The sequence below is a fragment of the Cervus canadensis genome, chromosome 9, assembly GCF_019320065.1.
Source record: "Cervus canadensis isolate Bull #8, Minnesota chromosome 9, ASM1932006v1, whole genome shotgun sequence".
Taxonomy (NCBI): Eukaryota; Metazoa; Chordata; class Mammalia; order Artiodactyla; family Cervidae; genus Cervus; species Cervus canadensis.
The window spans coordinates 77,927,230-77,935,835 of NC_057394.1; the positions used below are offsets into that span (position 1 = coordinate 77,927,230).

Consider the following 8,606-nt stretch of genomic DNA (forward strand, 5'->3'; position numbering starts at 1 on the left):
CGCGGGCACAGGGAGAGGGAAGGGGGCGTGGCCGACCCCCGAGCTGCCGGGGCGGGGCCGGCCCGCGGGAGGGCGGGGCCGGCCCGCGAGAGGGCGGGGCCGGCTGCGGGAGGCGGGGTCCGCGGGCGGCGCCCTGCCCTCTAGGAGCCCCTGCGGCTCCGCCCGAACGTCCGCCTGTCGCCCGGCTCCTCCCGCCGCCTCCTCAGCGCGCTTCTCCGAGGTGCCCGCGCGGCGACGCCCGGGGCAGCCAGGGAGCCGCTGCGGCCGCGGAAATCTGTACACACCGCAGCGCAGCCCCAGTAGCTGGGTCTCTGTGGCGCAATCGGTTAGCGCGTTCGGCTGTTAACCGAAAGGTTGGTGGTTCGAGCCCACCCAGGGACGGCAGTGTTTTTCCTCTACGGGAAAATTCATTTTAAAACGGCAACCGGGAGATTTTTTAATGGAGCAATAGTACGATACTGCGACGCTTCTAGGACAGAGGAAGACAACGTCCAGTTAATGGTGTTCGGTGCCGGTGAATCTGAGAGCGACGCTGCTGCGGCGTGGTTTGCTCATTCTAGTTCAAACGAGTATGTGGGGGAAATGTGCACCCATGGTCCAGGAGACCTGCCCGACCTTGTTCATCAACAGCAGACACTGCAATGGCAAAAACAAACCCCAACACGCAATTGCTCATTGGCAGGTGAATGAATAAATAACCATTGGTTTCTCTAGGAAAACCTGATACCACCAGAAAGCCAATGTGGTTAATGCAATTTTGCCTTATGTGCAGCCAGAAAGATTGGAGGAGTCGTGCAGATGCAAACAGGCAAGAGGAGACATCTCGAGACTGTGGAGGCACAATTCATCCCAAGCCACTGTGGGCTGAATTAAGCTGTGTACTATCTAGCTTTTGGACCCAGCACTTCAATCTAGGCAAAGGCCTTAACTGTTCACTTTGTTTAGACTCCCAACAGAATTTTTCCAGAAATTAGAACGGGTAGAGGTTCCTGTTAAAAAATCTCAAACGACGTGTTTTCAACTCATCGCACAGAAGACACAAATATTTTTCAAGCAGACAATTCACGCACGATTTCCTCTTTTTTCCTGATTTTATTGAGAAATAATTGACATTATATCACTGTATACATACGATTTTCTATAAAGATAGAAAACCACATGACAATATGATAACATGAGGCTGTAATTCATTCCTGCCAAGATTGAGGTCACCTGGTGTTCAGTAGGTAGGTGCTTTTTCTCTGGGATGTACCTACCATGAATAGACTTTAGAGACCCAGAAGAAGGAATCATTAAACTATCTCACTAGGGTGTCCCTTAGGGAATGCTTTGGCAAATGCTGGCTGACAACTATCTATCAAGTTACTGTTGATGATAAAATATCCTCTACTGCCTTGTTAGGAGCCCTCAGGAAGAAAACACAACATTGCACTTTTGGTGGAATTCCAGGCAGAATAACAGTAGCCCGTCCCCCCGCTCCCCGGCCCCTACCCCCACACCCAAATGTTCTTAGGTAGGAGCCTTTCTGAAGTTCCTGGAAATTCCAGACTTTCCACCTACACTTCAGGATAGCTTACAGTGGAAACCAGAGAATGGGGGGTGGAGGTGGAATTATGTCATAAGATCATTTACAGACTGTTCAAATTGAGTCTCACATTTTAAGATGAAGAAGCTGTAATACTTGCTGTTAACTGAAGTGACAGGTCCTTCCACTTTGAAGCTGAGTATATTTACACTAGGCTCTAAGCTTCTCAAAGGAAGAGACTATATTAATGATCATTTTAGGATCCAGAGGATTTCCTTCACCCTGTTTCCGCATGAAACCTTTTAGAGGTTATAAGCACTTACCAGGAGTTCTTCGAATGGCCCAGTCTGCCTTACACCCCTCTTCCTGACCAGATGTCTGTCCATCTGCCCAGCGTGCCCTCCATCTCTGCTTACCTGGGTCACATCTGCTGGAGAAGCCTCCCCTGACACTGCCTCCATCTGATATAGATGCCTGTCCTCCACGATTCATCATAGCACCCTGCAACCAGGGAGTTACTTGTCCCCTGAACGGGACCATGATCTCTTTAGAGTAGGAACCACACCTTCGTCAACGCTGCTTACTCACCTAGCACAGGCCTGTCCCATGGCACATACTCAGGACCAGAGCCATCCCTGCCTTCCGGCGTACGTGGTTCACACAGGCTGACAGTCACATAAAAATGCATATGAACAAGAGTCAGCATGAGGAACACAGAAAAATGTCCCCTGGTCCTGAAGAAAGAAGTCAACTTAGATGGGCTGAACTGTCTTCATGGAGGACTTGAAATGACCCTGCAAGATCTGGACAGGGCACAAGGCAGGGGAGGGACATTTTAGGCTGGGGAGATTTCAGGACAAGATGAGGGGGTGGCTGGGGTTGTGGGTAGGCTATGTGTACTTAGGGTGCAGTGAAAATGTTCTTAGCTTGCGAAAGGGCCCTGAAAACTGAGGGAAGAGGCTGGGCTTGACTTTGTAAAGGAGTCACTATTAAAGGTTTCTGTTTGAGGACAGAAGGAAATCTATTTTTGGTGGTCAGGCTGACAACAGCATCAATAAGAAATAAGAGATCAGAGGACAGTTGAGATGCAATTATATTTCAAAGGAGAAGCAGTGAGGCTCTGGGCTAAGGTGAGTAAAGGAAAGAGGGCATGGATGAATTCAAGGGAAGACTGGTTGAGACTTCGGGACTGAAACAGAAGGGAAGTGTGAGGGTGAAGCCCACATTTAAAGCTTGTTGTGTTCAGACCCTAAGTCATGTTTGACTTTTTGTGACCCCATGGACTGCAGCACACCAGGCTTCCCTGTCCTTCACTATCTCCTGGAGTTTGCTCAGACTCATGTCCATTGAGTTGGTGATGCCATTCAACCATCTCATCCTCTGTCGTCCCCTTCTCCTCCTGCCTTCAATCTTTCCCAGCATCAAGGTCTTTTCCAGTGAGTCGGCTCTTTGCATCAGGTGGCCAAAGTATTGGAGCTTCAGCTTCAGCATCAGTCCTTCCAATGAATATTCAAAGTTGATTTCCTTTAGAATTAAAGCCTGGGGGACCCAGAAAAATGGTGATGCCTTTGCTTGATGTGGGCCTTTGGAGGATTCTTAAAGAAATCTTGAAATTCAAAAAATTATAAATTGTCCATATTTTTAGCTTATCTAACCTGTGGTCAGTTCTCAACTATGGGGTTCATTGAGAACCTAGTCTCAGAAACAGTCATTTTTTCTTTTAAAGTTTAACTTCATTTTAAGTTAAACTTCATTTATTTAAGATGGGCTTCCCTGTTGGCTCAGCTGGTAAAGAGTCCACCTGCAATGCGGGAGACCTCGGTTTGATCTCTGGGTTGGGAAGGTCCCAGGGAAAGGCTACCTGCTCCAGTATTCTCGCCTGGAGAATTCCATGGTCTGTATAGTTCATGGGGTCACAAAGAGTCAAAGGCGACTTTCACTTTCATTTATTTAAGATCCTTTCCAGCAGACCACTTGGGGTTTCACAGAGCCCTGTGAAAATCTGAATGGGAAGCTAAAGTTCTTCTCCCCAGAATGTACACATTCACTGAGAAATTTTTGTTTACAGCGTCCAAAGGAGTCACAGAGCCTCTGGAGCAGGTTCTTGGCCCTGTTTTGTATTTTATTCAATTTGTATTCTAATTACTGATAAAAGTCATAAAGCCTGTCAAATCCAAAATGTTTAGGTATGGAAAAGTTACTAAACTGAAGATTTTAAGGTAACACAAAGAATTAGAAGAGTCTAATAGTATTGACAAGTCACAAAGCGAAGTCAGCTCCTTTATTTTTTCCTTGCTGAGAAATTTAAGTACATTTGTAAAATTAGTAATAAAGGACTTGAGACAAAAAGAGCTGCCTTGAGGTTTTAACACTTAATGTTTTATTGTTGGGGCTTCCCAGATGGCTCAGGGGTAAAGAATCTGCCTGCCAACACAGGAGATGCGGGTTTGATCCCAGGGTCAGGAAGATCCCTTGGAGGAGGGCATGGTGACCCACTCCAGTATTCTTGCTGGGGAAATTCCATGGACAGAGGAGCCTGGTGGGCTACCTACAGTCCATAGGGTCACAAAGAGTTGGACATGACTGAGCATGCTTGTTTTATTGTTAACACTCTGGAACCACTGGATGTACTCTGTGAAGGGCTTTAATATACTGACGCTTTCAGGGTCCCTTCTGTAGGAATTTACACCATCACCAGATACCAATTTACATTTCTTTCCTTGGGAGTTACTTTAATGACTCCCAACAAACTGTCATATTTACTGTAGAAATTGAACCTTTTTTTTTTTGGTAGTAAAAACAAACCAAAAACTATTGTCTGTCAAAGATGACTCAAACTAGTTATTCCGAAACAAGTAAATCAAATACACACTTTAAGGAGATCCTCAACTGCCTTAGTAATAAGCTGAAAAAGTAGAGCATAGATTATTATATGCACATGTTGAGTGTAATGATAGTTTGTATTTAATTATCTAATATATTCACTTGTACTAGCATATATAGGCCGACCTGATCATTGGAATTCACTATAATACTACTACAGAGGTGACAATCTGCAATGGATAAGAACTCAATATAGAATTAAAGTTTTAAAGATAGAATTTTTCTATTAATGACCATCCACAGAGATGCTTTATGGTAACGACAAGGTCTGTATCCAAGGGACTCCAGATTACAATTCAAACATTTTGCCATCCTTCTGAATAGGCCTGGCTTACGTCGCCTTGGACCTTGGGGGAGCTTTAAATATCAGGTGAGCTGTAGACACACTTGAACTTCTCAGCATATGTAGATCGTCTCTGCTTCCAAACCCAGTGGGAAGGTTATAATAAAGAGAAAACTGGCAAGAAGGGTGCTTGACCCAGTTATTAAGTGCCTGCAGTAACTAAACAGAAAATGATTTTCATTTTGAGATTTGAAGTATTTCATAGGAACCTCTTTTCTCCCAATGACCTCTTGCTTCTTGGTTACATTTAATCTCCTGATTAAACTTCTCCAATACCAGATTCCTTGTCACTTTGGCACTTGGCTGTTGTGAAGAAGTTATTTATATAATAATAAGTGCCTTTTGTGGGTCTGCTTTACTCAGAAATGTCTTGGTGTACCTGTCAGCCACCTGTGTCTCTTTTGTGCTTCTTGAGGGAACATGGATGGGAGAAAGGGGGGTGAGGATCTCCTGGAGGCAAAAAGCAAAAAGGGGGCCAGAAAGACAGTCTACCATTTAGATGCCTCTCCCAGCTACACAGACTATCCACACACCATCCTGGCCTCCTGGTTCCTGTGTCTCCTCACTTTTCCTCAGCTCCTCACCCAGCCTTGGCCTTGTACCTCCCTTGTCATCCTTCAGACCCTGTCATCACAGATCAGTGCGCGGTGTCTGAAAGCTCGGGTTCAAGCACACCACTTTCTAACCAGCTTACTTCGTCCATGAGTCCCACTCCGGCATTCTCTGAACCCACCTCCAGTCCATGGAGGTTTGCCACCACTTTTTGAATGACCATCCCTTATCCCATGTCCTTCCTAACCCTCCCTCCTTATCCTTTACTATAATCATGTTCTTGCCTAAAACCTGAACTCCTTTCTCTTCTGTGTCCAGTTTGTCTGACAAAGCCTCTAACTTCAGCTAACTCTTTAACTTCCCATCTACTCTCTCAGTCCTGCACCCGAGCCCCACACACAGTTGAAGAAAAATAAACAACCATGTTAGCTGGTCTCAGTAGAGTTTACAACCGTAGACTTCTGGAGGGTTCTGAGCGCTGCCTAGCGAGCCTACTGCATGGGCCTGTTCATTTAGCACCGGAGACTCAAATCTTTTTCCATCTTCAACTCTTTCTCCCCTCAGGCCCGCAGCATTTACTGTCTCCTCGAGAAAAGAGTCACAAGACCTTCCTCATCCCCGAATCTTCAAATCTTCTGATGACAGTACCTATATACTTTGTTTTCTCTGGTAATAAAATGGATAAACTCTTCTAGCTCTTAGGGTCACACCCTCTTCCGATCTTGGATCTCATCCCAGAGAAATCTGCTCCTGCAATTGTCCCTTCTCTCATTTACAACATCCATTTGTCTTTCTGGAGCACTCGGGCTCTCACTTAAACATGTGATAACATCTCCCACTTTAAAAACATGAAAAACCTTGACCTTGCATTTCCCCACCGGGTATCAAGCAAGTGGTTCAAAAGAATGGCATGTGTATCTGCCCTTTCTCACCGCCCCTTCTCGTTTGAACCCATTCACTCTTGTCCTCACAGCTGCACTGAACTGTCCTGGCTAAGTTACCAAGGGCGTCCCCGGTACCAAGGCCAATGTCAGGTCTTGGTCTTTATGTTTCTCTACTGCTCAGCAGCACCTGGCAAGTCAGCAGCCTTCCTTTGACAGTTCCTCCCTTGATTTTCAGGACACCACTCATCTGGTTGTCCTCTTAAATGCCCCTCTTCTTTCCCTGGAGCTGTTTTAACTCCCTAAATGACCCTACCCTCCAGGTGGTGCTGGTGGTAAAGAACCTGCCTGCCAATGCAGCAGACAGAAGAGATGCGGGTTCAGTCCCTGGGTTGGTTCCCTGGAGGAAGGCATGGCAACCCACTCCAGTGTTCTTGCCTGGAGAATCCCATGGACAGAGGAGCCTGGCGGGCTGCAGTCCATAGGGTTGCAGAGTCGGACTTGACTGAAGCGGCTTAGCAGGCAGGCACTACATCATGGCATCAAATAGGATCCGTGCACTCATCATTCCTAGATGGGTATCTCCAGCGGTCCTCTCTCGAGCCCCAGTGCTGTAGATCCACTTTCCTATTCTCCCCACTTGGAAGTCTAATAGGAATCTTACACTTAACGCATCCCTTTTTTTTTTTTAGCATCCAAGATCTTTTTAATAACAAAGTAGAGTCAGGGGTTAGTTCTTATAGCCACGGTTGGCCTCTGCTGCGCTCCAACTTCCAGCCCTTGACGTGTACAAAGGGTTTGGTGTGGCTATGCAGGGTTCCTGGTGCCTTGCCGAAATGCCTGTACACCTCTCTCCGCCCTTGAGAGGACCAGGGAGGAGGACAGTGCCATAGCCCTTAGCGGAGTCCAGGGCCAGCCGGTTGAAGGTGAGGATCTTGCTCCCTGGCCTTGAGGATACGACTCCAGGTGCAGCTGCTCACTCGCAGAGCACACGCCTTCAGTTTTGGCACTTCCTGGACATGCACATCAATGATTATAGTTCCCACGATCACAGATGTTTTGCCTTCCCAGCTAGAAGACCCTATCTTCTGATAACCCAGGAAAGGGAATGCATCCAAAATTGAATAAATTCTTTCCTTAAAAGGTTTTCCTTCCCGAGTCCGTCCCATCTCAGCAGACAGAACCACCCATGTGTTCAGGCAATGAAATCTGAGCTCCCGCTTTGCATCCTCTTTCTACCTCCCAGTTAACCATCAACTCCACCTGTTGGTTCCGCCTCTGAAATGCAACAGTGGTCCAGCTATTTATCACCTCCACAGCTGTCTGAACTGAGACAGTGCAAACTAGCACTTCCATTCTGACAACTGTAGTCAGTGATCTTTAAAAACCTCGACTAGATTGTGCCATTCCCTTGTCTGGAAACTTCTGGTGGCTTCCTGTTAGTCTCGGGGACCATTCGTGATCTGGTTTCTGCCAACCTCTTTAACCCGATGTTCTAATTTTCCTTCCCTTGCTCACTCTGTTCACACTGGCCTCTTCCCAGTTCTCAACCATGCTAAGCACCCTCACGCCTCAGGGCTTTTGTTCTTTCTGGATAACGCCCTTCGTTCAGTCACATGGTCAATTCCCTAACTTCACTTAAGGACCTGCTCAAATGTCACCCCCCTCCAAGTCCACCTGGTCTAAAAATAATCCTCTCATCACTCATCTCAGTTTTCTTCATAGCATTTAGTACTGACATTAATCAATTATTAGTCTGTATTTGTGAATTTGCCTACTTGATAAAATTTGTAACCCTAAAAATCAATACCTGCAGTGCTTTTGTGGTCATTTGTGGATGTGTACACAGCATTGAAAAATCTGAACAGATTTTGCAGAACATCTGGTCTGTGCCACAAGGTCCTCGATGTGTGGTACAGATCTCTTGGTGTGAACTGAACATGCTCATGGACATCTTGGATAGGACCAGACTTCAAGGACTGCTGGCATGGACTTAATGTCTTATGGACATTTTTTGTGCTTTTTGTTGGTTATTTTGTGGTTTAAAAGAGCCCTGAAGTGTGGTGCTCAAGTCCTATCTCCTGTTCCCAAGCTCAAAGAAGTTGTGATGTGCCTTATGGAGGAAAATATGTGTGTGGGACAAGCTCCATTCAGGCATGAGCTATAGCACTGCTGGCCCTGTGTTCAACGTTAGTGAAGCAATAATATCTATTACATAAGGTATCTTTAAACAGAAAGACACAAAAAACATCATTTGTTGATCAAATGATGAAGATGTTGTGAGCAGAGGTTCACAGGAACCTAACTGTATTCCCACCAGGAGCAGTGGTTCAGTAATTGTTAATGCAGTGTTCACGGCAACTTTACAGAACTACCAAATAACAAGAGTCAACCACATCTGTTTCCTATTGCCACCTAACAT

The 8,606-nt window shown here is 46.1% G+C and overlaps 1 non-coding gene and 1 pseudogene across 1 annotated transcript; one reads left to right on the top strand and one right to left on the bottom strand.

Moving 5' to 3' along the window:
* The first annotated feature begins 307 nt into the window (after positions 1–307).
* Positions 308–381, top strand: TRNAN-GUU. Its single transcript has one exon. It is a non-coding gene; the product is annotated as a tRNA-Asn (tRNA).
* Positions 382–6,914: 6,533 nt separating this feature from the next.
* On the bottom strand, positions 6,915–8,518 carry LOC122447115 (annotated as a pseudogene).
* Between the last annotated feature and the right edge of the window lie 88 nt (positions 8,519–8,606).